Genomic DNA, 18,792 nt, shown 5'->3' with positions numbered 1-18,792 from the left:
ATCCTGTGAGGTAAGTGCTATCATGTCCACTATTTTACAAATACAGAAGTGGTGTATGGAGGGATCATTGCCCAAGGTCATGGAGTCAGGGTTAGGGTTAGGAGTTAGGTGGCAAACTAAGATGAAACACTATCATAGAAAACAGAGCTGGACTCTAGAATTCAAGCCCCAGCTCTTCATGTAATACTGCTTTTATTCACCCTAGCGTTTGGGAGGAAACCTCTGCTCTCACTCCCTCCAATTTTTCTCTCTGATCCATACCCTCCACCATTCATACCTGTCCTTATCCCTGAACAAACCCTGATCGCAAGAAGCCAGAAAGTTCTCAATATCAAACCAAACAGAAGCCACAAATTAGATGTCATTTTGTGAAAGTGCCATTAGCCCCACCCCCAGCCGCCCAGAAGCACATGCGTTACATGCAAAATCACAACAAAAAAATCTCATCTATTTCCTAACATTAAACTAGGTTTTCATGAATAACTAGCATACAGGGAAAAAATTTAAACTATTTCTTATTTAATTTTGTTCTTGCCTAAGGTTTACTAGTGACACAATAGAAATGCTGCTTGATTTTTCAGTGAAGATGTGGGAACAAGGAGTGGAGAGAAGAAGTCCAGCAGGACAGGTTGGGATCACAATGTGTAGAACCTTGAATTCAGATTATCTGGTTAGACTTAACATTCACCGGCTAGCAAGACCACTAGCAGAAAATATGAATTAACTGACCTAATCCAGTTCCTGGTTGAAGAGAGGATACATTTTTCTTATCTGAAACTTCTTTTCAACATGATCATTTTTTTTGTATTTACTACTCAACTTTATAAAGAGTTTCCGAGGAAATAGGTAGGCTCGTCTCATTTGATGTAATAGGTATGTTCTTGGAAAAGAAGCAATGGCCAACTGAAAATTTTGCTGAGGGCGATTTTCACATCAGAGAAAGTTAAACAGAAAAATGGTACAATATTGCATTATTTTCTATGAAAATAAATTAGTTAATAAAAACGATTCCTCTCACGAAGTGAATGTGAGAGGCTACTGGATGTCTATCAAAACAGTTGGGCTGCACGTCCCAGACTCCCTCATAGGTAGGTCTGGACTGGGACAGTTCCAGTTAATGGACTGAGACCTGAAGGGGTGTGTGCTACTGTGGGGTCTGGCTTCTAGAGACCTCCCATGCTCAGCGTCCATGCTCTTTCCCCTTCTGCTGGCTGGAAGCAGATGACGATGAAGCCTAATGTCAGCAGAGCCACACTACTGAGGAGCTTAAGTCCTCAAAGAACAGGAAAGGAGAGAACCAACTCACTAAGCAGAACCAAATGAACAAGAAGCAAACTTCAGTCTGTGTGTAGGCTCAACTGGCACAGCACTTAGTCTACCTGAATCAGTAAAGCGTAAATTCATCCCCTTTCCAGTCACTCAGGTTCAAAATCCCGGTATGGTTATTTCTCTCCTTTTTTACTCTTACTTTTTCTGAAAAGTTTGTTTCTTTGTACTATTGCTCATTATGCTTTCCTCCTTTATATTCCCATTGCCGCCCCCAAATTCAGATGTTTACTCCCAATACTTTAAGTATTAAAGGGTATTTCCAAGCCATTTCTGTGCTTTAAGTTTCTTTAATCTACTCCATCCATCATCCTACAGGCACATGAAGCATTGCTTTCCTCATTTCTTTTTTTTTTTTTAATTTTTTTTAAACGTTTATTTATTTTTGAGCCAGAAAGAGACAGAGCATGTACGGGGGAGGGTCAGAGAGAGAGGGAGACACAGAATCTGAAACAGGCTCCAGGGTCTGAGCGGTCAGCCCAGAGCCCGATGCGGGGCTCAAACTCACGGACCGCGAGATCATGACCTGAGCCGAAGTTGGACGCTTAACCGACTGAGCCACCCAGGTGCCCCTCCTCATTTCTTATTGAGGTTCAGAATCTTCAAGGATTTCCTTTTTTCTTTTTAATGTCCATTTATTTTTGAGAAAGACAGAGAAAGAGACAGTGAGTGAGCAGGGGAGGTGCAGAGAGAGAGAGAGACAGAGGATCTTAAGGGGGCTCTGAGGTGACAGCAGAGAGCCGAATGCAGGACTCAAACCCACAAACAGCGAGATCATGACCTGAGCCAAAGTCGGACACTTAACCGACTGAGCCACTCAGGCACCACTTCAAGGATTTCCTTTTGTTGCAGGGACAAAAATTCAAATTCTTCAGTTAGAGAATTCATTTCCTAGAGCCAGCCCACCTTTCCAAACAGTTCCCATCAATCTCTAACAGAATCCTTCTGGTGCAGACACCGTTTTCCTCATGTGACAGACTTCTCCGCAACCACCTGTTTGTTCATACATTGTTGCTTCTAACTGAAAATTAATTTTCTTCTTTCACTTCTGAGAATCTTAGCTATCACTTACATTTCATCCCAGACCTGTGTTTTCCCATAGACTCTTTAAGCTGTCCCTTCTGGAAAATTATTTTTGCCCACTGAGCTCCCATGGGACAGATTATTTACACAGTCACAGTGTATTTGTAAAACACTCCCTTGGCTTGCTAATTTATCTTTCCTTTATTGTGAAAATAGGATTCAGTCTTCAAGGTAGGACCTTTTTTTTTTTTTTTTTTTTTTTTTTGAGAGAGAGTATAAGTGAGGGAGGGGCAGAGAGAGAGAGAGAGAGAGAGAGAGTCAGAGAGAGAGAGAGAGTCTTAAGCAGGCTCCAAGCCCAGCAAGGAGCCCCAGGTGGGGCTCAATCTCACCATTGTGAGATCATAACCTGAGCCAAAATCAAGAGTCAAATGCTTAACTGACTGAACCACTCAGGAGTCCCTTGGACTTTTGTTTTTTTTTTTTAATTCTTTTTTTTTTTAATGTTTATTTATTTTTGAGACAGAGAGAGACAGAGCATGAACAGGGGAGGTTCAGGGAGAGGGAGACACAGAATCTGAAACAGGCTCCAGGCTCTGAGGTCAGCACAGAGCCCAACACGGGGCTCAAACTCACGGACCGCGAGATCATGACCTGAGCCGAAGTCGGCCGCTCAACCAACTGAGCCACCCAGGCGCCCCTGTTCTTTTTTTTTTTTTTAACAGTGTAACTTATATACTTCAAGACAAACTCTCAATGTGCTTGAAGCTCATGAGTATAGTCATTTTCTCCAAGGTCCTCACAGTTGGCTTCTAAATGGCTGTTTTAAAGGGGATCCTAATATTAGTCCAAAGTTACTTCTCTCTCAGATAACCTAGATGTTGGGGTTGACTCTAGCCTACTTGTCCAAGATGCAGTAGTCAATGTGACATTTTCATTAACTCTCAGCATCAAAGAGAAAGCCTGAGTATAAATCCCTCTGGTTTTCCAAGACAATTTGTTGATTTCTCTTCATCGAACTCCAAGATAATATACTCAGAGCTCTGTGGGAGTGACAACAGGACCCCATCTGCCTAGGGAGTCTCGCTTCCCCATAATAATAGGTGTAAAAATTTAACATGTATGTATTCATTCATTTATATTTTCCCAAAATTAATGAAGTTGGCTCCAAAGAGATGGATGCTAGTATGTTTTTTAAGTAACATTTTCACAAATAAAACAAAACTTTCGTATCCACACTACATAAATCCACACACTCACAAACTCATTTAGATTTCATGCTTACTATCTACTTATTACTTTAAATTTATTAGTATCACATAAATCATACCTCCTCCTGTTTATTGAGCTCTGTTCCCCAGTTAGTTATATTTTATATATATGGTCTTTAATGTTTATTAAAACCCCTATAGGAGACACCATTATGTTCTTACTCAACAGCTATTTTCTAACCCACTTTTTCCTGATGATGAGACGCCAAATTTGTTTGGAGAGAAACTGTTGCCAAGTCCAGACAGTGAATCACCATTTCTTTGAACCCTCATAAGGATATAGTCAGTTTCTTTCTTTCCTAGTCTCCCTTCTTTCCAGAGGTGGCTTTCTAACACGGTTCTGGCTGAGAGGACAGCAACCGAAGTCTGCTGAGCATTTCTGGAAAAGGTTTTGGTTTACTGATAAAAGGGTACAGACCCTCTTTGCCTTCCTCTTCCCTTTTGGTTGACTTGAATGGAAATATAGTGGCCATTTTCCAACTGTGAGGCAACCTCATTAAGAAAAGATCAAAATAGGTGCAGAACTGTTAGCTATTGTGTCCTTGAATTCATGCCCATAGCCATCAACCTCCAGATTTGGAATGCTTCTTTAAACTAAGATCACTCAGGTTGTGTTACTTGCTGCTGAAAGCATTCCCCACTGATTCACCTTGTAAGGTGAATGCTGTTATCCCCTTTCACTGATGAGGAAACAGTGGTTCAGTGAACATTTTGTGAGAGTAAGATTTTGTTTTGTTTTTTTCATTTAAGATATAGACTTATAGGTCTACTGTGTTCTTGACGTTGTACCAGTTGCTAGGAACAGAAAAATAAGACCAAATCCCTACAAGCATGTAGATTTGAAATTTCACTTTCCCTCTTTTCACATCTTGCCAACCTAAAAATATCAGAATCGTCATTTTGTGTGACTTTAGAAGAGCAAAAGTTCGGAGGAAAATGAAACATTGAATATTTCTTTAAAAAAAAAATTTTTTTTTTTAATATATGAAGTTTATTGTCAAATTGGTTTCCATACAACATCCAGTGCTCATCCCAACGGGTGCCCTCCTCAATACTCATCACCCACCCTCCCCTCCCTCCCACCCCCCATCAACCCTCAGTTTGTTCTCAGTTTTTAAGAGTAAACATTGAGTATTTCTAAAAGTAAGGACCGCCTGGTTGGAAAGCGAGGTCATACAAGCGCGTTTAGTTGTAAAGCTTGTTAACCTAATTAGTGACACACTCTACTCCAAATTAAGGAAAGCAGTGGAGTTGTTTGACTTTGCTGGGTACCTACTTAAGCCACACAGATAAACTTGCTTCAAATCCTGTGTGATATGTTTTCTAGGCATAAGTGCCAAGCATGATGGCTCATATTTCTGAGTTTCAAAGCTTCCCTTTCTTGAACAGGAGACAAGCTGTTGTTTTATTTTTTAGCAAAGTAAAATCAGGTAAGAGTGTCTGGTCCCAACGCAGAGAAAATGGTGTCCATAATAACAACTTATTTCCCCCTTTAAAAGGTGGACTTCTGGGGCACCTGGATGGCTCAGTCGGTTGAGCGTCCGACTTCGGCTCAGGTCATGATCTCGCAGTCCAGTGAGTTCAAGCCCCGTGTGGGGCTCTGTGCCGACAGCTCAGAGCCTGCTTCAGATTCTGTGTCTCCCTCTCTCTCTGCGCCTTCCCCACTCATGCTCTGTCTCTCTCTCTGTCAAAGATAAACATTAAGAAAACATTTAAAAGGTGGACTTCTGCCTGATATCTAAATGCTTTTATAACCTTTTAAGAAAATGGTGTTCTCAAAACTCAAGCTCATTGCAGCTGGCATCTGAAGCTGGGGGCACTCACAGAGCTGGTTAATGTCAGCAGCCCTAGGATTGTCAGGAAAAACAGGCTGAAGCGACGCTGTTTCATTTTAAGTAGACTTGTAAGACATTCCAATTTTCAGCTCCTCAACCCAATGGACCAAACACCTCTGACTACCTCAAATGTGGCCTCGCTGAGTGCTTCCATATTCAGGGGTTATTAGAAAGGATTGAGCAAGTGACCTGTAACTGGGAAGGAATCAGGGCAGCCTCTGAACCTCTTCGGAGAGGTACTGTAATGAACTGGCCTCAGAAGGTCTTTGATGCTGCCTTTGCATCCTGTGTAGGAGCTTTCGGCTCAGTCATTTCCTCTGCACTTTGGTAGCACAGCATGAAGCCTGCTATTAGAAACAAGGTTTATTGCTGCCTTGCAAACATTTATTGGGTAGTATCTACAACATGGTGTCAAGTTATAGTAATGTGCTGTTCCGGGAACCTTTCTGAGAATTTTTAGTGTTTCAGAAAACGGTCCTCTGAGATTTCTTCTGTTTCAGAAATGAAAAGTAGTAGAGACTATACACACGCCTGCACACACACACACACACACACACTCACATACCCTCTGGTTTCATGGTGGAGATGTACCATTTTTCTTTCAAGAGAAACATCTATTCCTAAAATAGATCATTCCTGGACTCTTTAAGTCGTGTGCCTCCGAGAGCAGATAACCAGATTTACCATTGGCCTGGAGATATTCTTTGCCTGTATTTATACAAGGTCAACAACATGACGCACAGTTTAATCCCCAAGAGGATTTATTCCGTGTTGCTACCTACTCAATCAAGCTCAAGCTTCTCTAGTTCATAAGAAAATAGTCGGATAGGAACTCAATGCAGATGGTTTTCGTGCTGCAAGAGAGGAAGAGTATGCACCTTTAATCATGGTGATGGAAATGTGTACTGTGACATCCAGCTGTGGCTGTGTGAGTCCTCTTTTCCTCCCCACAACATCTGGAGAGTGCGTTATATACAGGGTGCTGCTCAGGAAATGTCTGTTGATTGAATGGGAGATCATTAAAACAGGTGAATAAAAGGTAAAACGTGGTATTCATTTATGTATTTCCTGTTTGATGTTCAAAGATTTCCCCAACTGACATGAAGCTGTTTTCTATAAGCTATTTATAAAGCTCCATACTGGACGAAGTGGTGAAAAAGAACCGAAGGACTTATTCCCTGATGTCAAGGAGGACCTGACGGAGTTAGGCTGAAAAACGAACAACCTAGGGAAGTGAATGCCATTCCAGCCCTTTTCCGATGTGGTAGCCCCTCCTCGACTTTCCTACTTGATCTGTCTCTCCGCCGAGAACCGCTCCATCTTTCTACCGCACGCTTGCTCCTGCCCACTCCTGTCACCCTCTACCCCAGGCTCAGACTGCACCTGTTGTGGCCGTATTTACCTCCTCTTTCTCTTCCTTTCTTCTTTTCCCATCTTACCTTCCTAATTCCAGATTCTCAATTATCCTTCAGATCCCAACACCCAGATTTGGCTTTAATGTCCATTTTTTTTTTCTTTTTTGGCGTCTTATCTGTAGTGCCCTATATTTATCTCTACTCAGGATCAGAACATTGTAAGGCTCCAGGGAAGTTGACTGTTATTATTATTATTATTATGCACATTATTATTCTCTACTATAAAAAATAAGTGGCTGTTTGAAGAGACCATCTTCCAGCACCAAAACATTTAAAGGTGATGAGGAATATGACAGCGTTCTCTTTATTTACGAATGATATAGTTGAAAGGTCTATATTAACTCCATCCAGCCCTACCCCCACCACCAAAAGGGATTGCTTGCTTGGACATTAGTTATATAATTAATATCTCAACTAAGTGTTATGGACTGAATTGGGTCCTTCAGACATTCATATGTTGAAGACCGCCCCGCCCCCCACCCCCGCCCCGTGTAATGGTATTTGGAGGTGGGGCTTTTGGTAGATCATTAGATTTAGATGAGGTGATAGGATGGGGCTCTCATGATGCTCTACCGGACAACTCTCTCTCTTTCTCTGCTGTGTGAAGACAGAGGGAGAAGGCAACCACCTACAGGTGAGAAACCAATCATGTTGGTATCTTGATATTGGACTTCTAGCCTGTAGAACTGTAAGGAAATACATTTCTGTTACACCTCCCAGTCTAGGGTATTTTGTTATAGCAGCCCACACTGACTGAGACCTAGAGCTAAACAGATTCCTTTAAAGGTGTTTCCTGGTGGGCAGAGAGATTGTATTTTCAAATGAAAGACCTCATTTCATGGGAGAAACCCCATATTGAGGTTCTTAAATTTCAGACACCAGAAATAAAGGAATTAATTCAACACCCTCCTACCATCTCTGTGCTCCAGCTTGGCTATTTTCAACTATTCTCTGTGCATTATATGCAGAGGCATGTGCTGAATGGTAAATTTAGATGATATATATTCTACTTAAAACCCTTCACTTGTAATCAATTGCCTACAGTAATCCTTTTTTCCTCTGGACCATCAGATAGGTTATTTATTCCTCTTGGAATTCCAGTTCTCTGTTCCTCCTTCTCCTCCATAGTTTTCTTTTTTAATGTTTTTTTTTTTTTTTACTTTTTTTATTTTTTTATTTTTATTTTTTTAATATATGAAATTTGTTGTCAAATTGGTTTCCATACAACACCCAGTGCTCATCCCCAAAGGTGCCCTCTTCAATACCCATCACCCACCCTATATTTTTTAATGTTTATCTATCTTTGAGAGAGAGAGAGAGAGAGAGAGAGAGAGAGAACAAGGAAGGAGCAGAGAGAGGGAGACACAGAATCTGAAGCAGGCCCCAGGCTCTGAGCTGTCAGCACAGAGCCTGAAGCAGGGCTCAAACTCAGGAACCACAAGATCATGACCTGAGCCCAAGTCAGACACTTACCTAGTTGAGCCACCCAGGTGTCCCTCCTTCTTAACTAAATACTACTCAGTCCTCAGAATTCAATCAGTACATCACCTCTCCTTTGGGAAACTTCCCTTGGTCTTCTCAAAGCTGGGAAAATGTCTGTCTCCTGTGATCCTAATTCATTATAAACATCCTCTTTTGGTCCTTATGTTGTAAGTGGACGTTTTCTTGTCTCTCTCGGGCAACATATTATAATCTCTTAAAAGACAAAGACCATTTCTTCTCTCCAGTGTGTACTAGAGCTGAACTCAGTAACTGGCGTGAGTACACACTCAAGTTTTTATTGAAAAAATGATTGAATGAGTTATTTACTTTCCGGGTCTTTCTGACAACTATGATTACAGGACTCATGGTCATAAGCCCAAGAATGGCCCCACACCTGAGGACTGTATTTCTCCAGTGTTTGGGACCCTTAGATTTCAGTTCCCCTTTGCTCTCTCCTGATTCTTGAGTTCCACCTATTCTCTAGCTTTCAGATCTAATCACAGTGTGAGGAGATATTTATTCTGACATAAGTTTGAGGCAAAAAAAGGAAAAGATTCCAGGGAACATCTTTGTTTTTTCTAACTCTATCTTCCATTTCCAGAACAGGAGAACCCTTTTCTTGGGTTTTATTCGCTCTCTGTTTTGCTTCTTTCCCCTTATTGTAACCAAATGAGATTAATATAAGTTAACTTAGATTAATATAAGTTAATTTGCCTTAGTTAATTTGGATTCAGACAACAAAAAATATCTCTTTCAGGGCTTTTTTTTTTTAAATGTAATGTTTATTTATTTCTGAGAAAGAGGGACAGAGTGAAAGCTGGGGAGGGGTAGAGAGGAAGAGGCACGGAATCCAAAGCAGGCTCCGGGCTCTGAGCTGTCAGCACAAACCCTGACACGGGGTTTGAACCCACGAACCATGAGATCATAGTCTGAGCCGAAGTTGGACGCTTAACCAACTGAGCCACCCAGGTGCCCCTCTCTTCTGGCACTTCTTAATCTTACCAGATGATGCCCACTATGTGATAGAAACTTGAGGATGTTTCTACTGTATTGCTCCTAATAGAGTTTTCCTTTAGATGGCACTGTAGCAGTTAAGGCAAGCCAGCTCTTTTCAGAGCAATATTGGGAGAAACTCACTAGAAGTCAATCTACTCAGCCAAGATTGATTGACTTATTTTCTTTAATGTTTATAAAATTTGGTAATGGTATGTTTGATGTGAAGGCACATCTCAGAAGAAAATGAACTTTTCAAAAAAACAGATCGTGTTTAGACAAAGTAGTTCTAGTTTCAAATATGGTGCTAAAAAGAAATCAAAACAAAGCATTCGGTTTTTATTTGAGATGGTGAGCAATTTACTTTTTTTTTTTTCTTTTTGGTCTGGAATCTGATTCAAGTGCCTCGATTCAGCTTCTTGCAGAACTAACTAAAACTCAAAAGAAAAATTTTAAAGATGATTTTTATAGCAATGACATCATTATATAAAATGTTGGCATTTCATATTTTCCAAACAGAAACTTGGAAATAACAGAATACAAGTTAAATAAAAAAGTTGAAACTAATCCAATTCTCTATTTTTCTTTCCATTTCTTTTTCTAACCGAGCTTTTTATTGCCAGCTTTTACTTTGCATAATAATATATGATGAATTGTCCAGGAAAGACCCAGTGGGTACATTTCTCTTAGAAATAAGCCTCACTGTGCAATAGGAGGCCAAGTTCTAGGGCAGCATGCTTATATAATCATGTAAGATTTTCCTTATTGCTGAACAATTGACCACCCTGGGCATTTGTCAAGTAGGTAAATACATGGAGGCGCGGGTCACCAGAAGACTGAAAACACAAATCACTTTATTCAAATCCATCCCTATTTGTAGAGAAACAATCCCAACTCAAAACATATACCCTACTGGTATTAGTCCTAGCAATATTATCTTGGTATATTGAACTACATATTAAACATTTTAGTGCTTATTTGTTTAATGACTCTGAATCATTAGGCACATGGGCGAGAACCATGGCCTTTAAAATATTTTGCTGGCACATCTTCTAAAAGAATTTTGAAAAAGTATTGATCCTCTTGTAATTTTTGTTTGACTTGTAAAATATTTCATTGTAATTTGAAAGAATTGCCAAAGATATAATTCTTTTCTTTTTTAAATGTTTATGATTTTGAGACAGAGAGACAGAGCATAAGTGGGGAGGGGCAGAGAGAGGGAGACACAGAATCTAAAGCAGGCTCTAGGCTCTGACCTGTCAGCAAGAGCCAGAAACCAGGCTTGAACTCATGAACAGCAAGATCATGATCTCAGCCGAAGTTGGATGCTTAACCAACTAAACCACCCAGGCCCTCCACCAAAGATATAATTCTTATTGTGAATATCACTATTATAAAATAATTCTATGCAATTGATCACAAAAATTAAAAAATATTTTTATTAGTAATGATCAAATATAAAAAGAAGAAATGATCAGAAATGCATTTTCTGATAGATGTATTGGGATTCCATTCCCTTAACTGTTTCATGGATACAGGAGTGGATATGATTATTGTCAGAAGGAGGTAGAGTTAAGTGGAAGTCAATAACAAAAAGAAGCCATTGGGCCACTGAAATGTGTGGGGCTTCATAAAAGATAATTAATTGTTTTTTGTTAAGAGTATTATATAGGAGAATCTGTAAGTTATGCCAAATCTAATAAATATATATTTGTTATGAAAGTTGATAAGTGAGAGGGATTTTTGGAAAGTCAATGAAAATGTTTTTCAGTCTGAATAAGTGGTTAAGAGATAAAAAGTAAACTAACTCTAATATTAATTTCTTTTATTTCAAAATATAGTGTTGATATGTAAGAAATGATTATGAAATTTTTATTTCCTCCTTAAAATCATGCAAAATATGTAACTGAGACATGAGATAAATAAAAGTATTCACCAAGTTGTTTCTTCATATCAGGAATGGGGAAAATGAAGAGAGGGTATGTCTTCAAGTTGAATGGAATTTCCCAGCATACTTTTTATGAACCTGGACTACTTGAATTTTAAAATAAAGAGAGAGAGAGAGAGGAAGTGTGTGTGTGTGTGTGTGTGTGTGTGTGTGTGTGAGAGAGAGAGAGAGAGAGAGAGAGAACATAGAACCTTGCCCTGAGTTTGCTGCCTGATGAAATGAGGCATTGCAAGCTTGAGCAATTCTTATTGATGACATTTATTTTGGTTCCACAAGACCATCCTGGGTGATGCACTTTTTGACAATATTTGTGTAACTGAGGAGGGAATCTTTAGACAAGAATTAACATCATTGTGACCCTAGTCACAATGCAAATATTCTGCACATATAGGATTCTGCAAATATTCTGAATTCAGAATATTTCAACAAGTGCTCCGATAACCCCAATTCTTAAGCACGGGCTTTGTCCTTAGCAGAAATAAATTTTAGACAAGGAAAGATATGAACCTTTAATGTGAGTTTATAGTGCCTCATTAAAAGAGTTTGTCAGACACAAATATTTCATAACGCTCCTGTTTCCTGCTCTGAAGAGTTTTACACCCAGTATAATGTACCGCAATGTGATTCATGATGGATGAGAATCACACTTTTCTTCGGTACACAAGGAAAATAACGATTCTGTAAGGGGACCTGGGAATAAGAGAACCTGGCTGATATGAACACAGGCAAGTTCTCAGGCATCAGTTTTAAGGAACAGTAAACATATGGAATTTCAGAATCTAGAAATTGTTTCCCTGAACACCATCCATCATTATATACCTTGTTGCAAAGTCTCTCTGGACCCCTCAGGGTAAAAACAGAATTTATTGATCCATAGAGCCAAGAAAGTTTGTAGGTAGAGCAGGAGTCAGGTCTGATTTGAGTGAATGACAGCTAGGTTTGGGAAACCACCAAGTGGAGAACTTGGAAACCCCAATTGTCTCCTATTCTGGGGATGCAATCATCCTTAGGATAGGGCTGGTCCTTCCATCAAAGTGTCAGGCCCCAACTCCTCCCCCAAGCTGGGAAAACAAGGCTCAATTTGGAAAGGTGGTTGCCTTGAGGGTAGTTCTAACCCCTTCAGTCTTCCATCACTCCACAGGAGAACAGAATCTCTTCTATTCACAAAGGGCTTCAGGGAAGTCATATAGAGGGTAAAAAGACAACTTACTTTTCAAAATGCATCATCTTGTTATATTAAGACTTTCACTTTTACAGTTTTCCTATCATGATTAATTGTGATCCAATTTCAAAACCCTTGGCCAAGGAGCCATTAACTCTCATGTAGATCTTCTCCCTGACCAGTGTGGAGTCACTTTTCCTAATGGTGGTTGAGAGGACCACCTATCCCTGGAGATACTCATACACTGGCCCACATCTGGTGTCACCACAAAGGGATTTCAGCAGTGTCACCTTAGGTGGAACACATCAAAATACATATTAAAATGAAAGACGAAAAAGCCCCCACAAAACATGGACCATTTGAGTGTAAGTAAAGGGAACTTGTTGGAAAAGATAAAGTACCTATGAATGTCTTATTTTTTGTAGATAGAAGTGAGTTTAATGTGTTTAAGTAGCTATAAAGTTCATTGTCTTTTATATTTGATGCTGGCTATGGTGTCATCCAAAGGTACAGTGTGGCTGAAAATCTCCAGGTGTAACCCACTGCTGTTTCTACTCTCTGTGATAAGACCCTTGGAGTCGATCCTCTCTGCTCCTCAAAGAGTCTTTGTTATTGGACACTATTTCTTGGGGTCAGGAAACTTTTATGAGAAGAAGAAGAAGAAGAAGAAGAAGAAGAAGAAAGAAGAAGAAGAAGAAGAAGAAGAAGAAGAATGTTGATTGCTGAAATCTACCCAGTTGACACATTTTAGAAGCTAAGCATTATGCTTGAATACAAAAGAGAGAAAAATCCACCCTCTATCCTCAAAAATTCCCCTTTAATTGAGGAGACCGATTCTGTACCCATGAGACAATAGGTGATCAGTCAACCCAGGATAGGAGGGACTGGGAGGGTCTTGTTAAGCCAGGGCAGGTGCTTTACATATACACATGTCTCATTCAATCCTGCCATAAACCTGGGAGACACATATTTCTGTTTTATGTTACAGAAATAAAAATGGAAGCTTAGGTAGCTAACTCCTGTGGCAAAGATGACCCAACTGGTAGGTGAAGGATTTGAGATTTAAGTCCAGGTCTATTTTGAGAAAATAACTTCACTGCTGTGTCCTGGTAGCCAACACCTATGCCCTCTGGAGACTCTGAATTGATTGCTCTTAACCTTGGGACAAAGAGCTATTGTGCAGTAAGTGTCGAGATATGAGCTCCAGCTGCATGAATTTTGAAAATCCTTTAACCTTCCTGTAGCCTACTTTTATCATTTATAAAATGTAGACAATCTCCTGTTTATCTTCTAGTCTTATTGAGCAAAGAAAATAAAGGCTAGAGACTAGAAAGTGTTTTATGACACAGAGCAAGAAACAATCTTAGACATTGTCTAATCCAATACTTAAGAGATTAAGTAAGGAAATGGAGAATTCGGCGAATTAACTAAATAAAATAATAAATTAAACCCTAAGGGTTACCTAGTCCTTGTAACGTCTACTGTGCTCCTTTACAGTCTATGCAAATATGGCATTGTATAGTGGAGAAGGTGGCTATTAATTTTATTAGAGATGTTACATCTTTCACTCATTCTTTTTATTTTTTTATTTAATTTTTTAAAATTGGCATCCAAGTTAGTTAGCATATAGTGCAACAATGATTTCAGGAGTAGATTCCTTAATGCCCCTTAATTCCTTAATTCCCTCCCCCCCTCCCCCAACCCCTCTGGTAACCCTCTGTTTGTTCTCCCCATTTAAGAGTCTCTTATGTTTTGTCCCCCTCCTTGTTTTTAGATAGTTTTTGCTCCCCTATCACTCATTCTTGATACACCAATTCAGAGAGGTTGTGTGTAGCAAACATCAGTTTTATATGGTAGATTACTCTTTGCCATTTGATAATAGCCTAGCTTCTATATTAGACTTTGAGTTTAGGTTAAGAGTTTAGACTAACTTGGTGTTGATGAGTATTTCCTAACAGACCAGTTTCCTTGAGGTAGCTTGAGGAGTCCTTCATAACCCAAGGTCAGGGTTTAGTAATGTCTTTCACAAGTGTGACTTTAATGTAACAAATTGAATTCACAATTGTGGGAAATTCTATATACTGAGTTGCCCAGGAAATAAAAATGGTAATAATAATATATGCACACTACCTATAGCTTATAAAGTATTTTTACAATAAGATCTCATTTCATTCTTTTCCTTATTCATGCTTTCAAAATATTCTTTAGTAGTCAAACATGCCCTAGGTCTAGGAACACAAAGATGAATATCACACAATCTGTTGCTTGAGAGCTTACAGTCTATTGCACATGTTTAGAACCTTTTGGTTTATGGGTCTGTTTGAGACGCAGATGTTCCATGAAAACCTTTTACATTCATGTATATAGAATTTTCCCTAGGGGGTGCATTGGTCAAATTTAGTGGTAATAAGGATTATGGGCCTCTGGTCTCCTACTTCTGAAGAGCAGCACTGTACTGTAAGAGGAAGACCAGGTGTTATGACTATCACTATTTTTATAGAAGAATAAATTAAAGTTCACAAAGGTTAAGCAACTCATTTTGGGGCTGGTAAGTGGTGAAGTGAGAATCTATTCTCTATTTTCATGGTTAAATAATAAAAGTAGAGTGTGCTCATAAAAAATACATGTATCAAATAGCTCAGAAAGATACAAAATAGAAAAAACTAGTTTTCAATTTTGACTCCACTATCTAAACAGCTGCTTCCACATCTAACTCACTTGTCGAGAGGCAAGTTTTAAAATCGATCTTTGTCAACTGGATATTAAATGAACTCCAGGTACAAGCATTGCCTTTAATGAGACTCACTGCAAACGACACAGTCTCCATATCTGCTAGCTCCAAAGATGACATTCTTGGGCAAGGACGTCCAATTACTCTGGAGCTCACTTTGGACCAGCCAATTTTGTCCAGGTGATGGGAACACGTTGTCCAAACGTGGAGCTTCGTGTTTCAACCAGGGAGCAGAGGCATGGGGTAAGGGCGGCAGGTGCCACGTGCAGGAGACTTGGCTGATTCAAATCATATGCGTGCACTGCCTTGTACTCTGGGAACAGGCGGTACAGCGAGTGCAGAAATAGTTCAGGGCTGTCATTCCAACCAAGGTGGATGGTGATCTTCATTTTCTCAATTTTAACATTGTGTGTTAATGATGCAAGATTTGGTGTTCGTTTCTTATTTGCATAATAAGCTATTGTGCTTGTCAGCAAAGTGATCTAAAAATGAGGATTCTAATTAGCTACTAGAGGAATGGTCACCAAAGATTTCCTCCCTCTAGGGTCACTACGATGATACATTTCACCTGTTTGCTGCTGGTTTTCTTGTAGATCAACATCACCTCTAATAGCAAGTACAGATTTTTTTGTTCTCTTAGTGACTATACGTAAACCTCAGAAAAAAGGATAAAGTTCATGAGAATAGTTATTATGAAATTCCTCCGTGCAGTAAGTTTTAATAAAAATGAACCTGTTGGTTATTTTTGAAAATGAGTTAAATGATATTTGACAAATAAAGTTGTGGCATTAAACTTTTATTTGAGGACATTGAAAAAATATTTCATTTTGTCCTTAGCTATTCAGGTCCTTGGACATAATCACAAAGATTAAAGAAAACGATAAAGTAGCTAGAAATACTTAGATGAGAGAATTTGATTTGAAAATTCAGGCTAGAAATTGCTACATAAAACGTGCTGCACATTACTTTTGGAAAGGGGTATAGAGTGGCTAAGAGCACACGCTCTTTCGAGCGAAGGTAAATGTTTCAAATCCCGGTTCTGCCTCATATGAGCTGTGTGACCCTGACAAATTATGTAATTACAGATTATTACCTGCCTTGCAGTTTATATGTAAATAGAGATGATAATAATAGTATCTACTTTATAGGGTTGTTGTAAGGATTAAATAATACCTGATAGATATATAAATATTCGAAATTAGTGGTGGTAGTTAGTATATTCGACCTATCCTATTTTCCTTCATTTACCAAAAGGATAAGGAACATAAAGCTTTTTTTTTAAAATGTTTATTTATTTGAAAGAGAGAGAGAGAGAGAGAGAGAGAGAGAGAGAGAGAGAGCCTACACACAGGAGCAGAGGAAGGGGAGAGAGAGAGAGAGAGAGAGAGAGAGAGAGAGAGAGAGAGAGAGAAATCTCAAGCAAGCTCCATGCCATCAGCACAGAGCCCAATTCAGGACTTGATCCCTTGAGTGCCAGATCATGACCTAAGCTGAAATCAAGATTCAGAGGGTTAACCAGCTGAACCACCCAGGTGCCCCAGGGAAGGTAGTTTTATCTAAAATGCTTGGAATTCCATATTTTTGTATTGGATTTCAAAAATTGTTTTCACAGTTCACTTTTGCTTAGAGACCCTATCTTGGCCCAGAACTTGACAGTTTTTTTATAACATGATTCACAATATTAAGCTATAAAGTGATTTTGTAGATATTCCAGTTCAGTGATGAATAAACTGATGTTCTCTGACTATGGCTGGCTCTTCAGAGTTTTAAATGTGGCTTTTGGGTTAACAATTATTGAAAATATATATATTGACCTTATAATTAAGGCACATCATGTAATTTGTAAGACAGAAACTCCTAAAAATATATGTCAGTCTAGAATTTGGAGAATTCATTTCAAAAATAATCGTAATAAAGTTTATATTATATTTTCCTATAGTCTTTTCCTATGACAGAAAGCTAAGCTTTAGATTTGAAAATATGTTCAGTGTTTGGGATAAATTCTTCTAAATTGAATTTAGAATAAATTCTATCTCTTTTAAAAATTATTATCATTTTAAAAATTAAAATTTCAAAAAACTTAATTATGTTTTCAAAATTTTAAAATTCTTCGAGATTTTGCTTTGAAGGCCTTTTTGAAATTTTAAGCTTTCTTATAAGTAAATATACTCTATTTGTCAGTTCTATTAGCATGAATTATTGAGGTATTGACATGGAATTATAAGAATTACATCCTAGCCATTTTCCAAAGACATTGAGCAATAGTGGTGCCAAATTTATTCAGGTCATTTATTTTCAAGTTTATTTTGGGTTGAAAATAAACAGTGTTTTTGAAAATTTGTGCCAAAATTATTTCATCTTACCTGACTTTAGCAAGTATAATTGAGTCTTTGAAGCTAGAGAGAAATGCACCGAATGAGGGACTTCATATATTTTTCAAGCGAAGTTTAATAAGTTCATGTTAATAGTGATCTAAAAACCCACCCTCACGGGGGCACCTGGGTGGCTCCGTTGGTTAAACGACCAACTCTTGATTTTGGCTCAGGTTATGATCTGACAGTTCCTGAGATGGGGCCCTTGCATCGAGCTTTGTGCTGACAACGTGGAGCCTGTTTGGGATTCTCTCTCTCTCCCTCATTCTCTGCCCCTCCCCTGCTCGCACCCACTTCCGTCTCTCTCTCAAAATAAATATACAAACATTGAAAAAATCACCTTCATATATCTTTCACATATATGAATGAAAATACATGCGGAATGAAAAAAATAAGCAAGATATAAATTTCAAGTATATTATTTGAGAATGGTAAAGAAATTCTTTCTCCTGGATAATTTCAAAAGAAGTAGTGAGGAGTAGGGGACATGTATGAATCCTACAGTCAATTAGAGTTGGACAAGGTCAAGGAAAATCAATTCTACCACTTTATGATGAAGAGAATTAGAACCAAAATCTTAACATCTGTTGCATAAACTCTTGGAAAGTGTCCCTCCATAAATTGCCTATAATCTGTCCACTGGAAGGCATGTTGAGAAATTAGACTGATAAATAAAAATTAATTTCTACATGGCTTAAAAGGGTTAACAATATTTTGCAAGTATTGTGTAGCTGGATATAATAGTGCATAATACCATTAAAACATTACAAGCCACAAAACAAGTTGAGAGAAAACTACAAAAAAGTAGATTTTTTTAAATAAAAGAGTAATAGCAAGTGATAATGAAAATATTCCATATTCGACAGAAAGGAAACATTTGTCAATACAGCCCTGTAACGTGTATGTTTTCCTCTAAGTTTTATTAACATCTGCAGGGAGCCAATGAAATTTCACATCTTTTTATTTCATTAATATTGTCATTTATGATTTGATGTTCCAGAAGCCTTCAAGCATTCGTACACATGGTGTGGTAGAGACAACTTGGGAGGTATTTATCATTTTCAGTGCCTCTTCTACAACCCACACATACACACAGGGACCCCTGAAATCATGTTTGTTTCAGAGACTATGTTTCCAGCCATAGCTGATGGAAGAGGAATTCCACTGGTTCTAAGCCATTCTAGATTCACTCTCTCCTTTGAGTTTGAAACTGGGATAAAGAGTACTAGACTCTACC

The sequence above is a fragment of the Prionailurus viverrinus genome, chromosome F1 (genome assembly GCF_022837055.1).
Source record: "Prionailurus viverrinus isolate Anna chromosome F1, UM_Priviv_1.0, whole genome shotgun sequence".
In the NCBI taxonomy this organism is placed as follows: domain Eukaryota; kingdom Metazoa; phylum Chordata; class Mammalia; order Carnivora; family Felidae; genus Prionailurus; species Prionailurus viverrinus.
The sequence above is the reverse complement of the archived record's forward strand: the minus strand, read 5'-3'. Positions refer to the sequence as shown.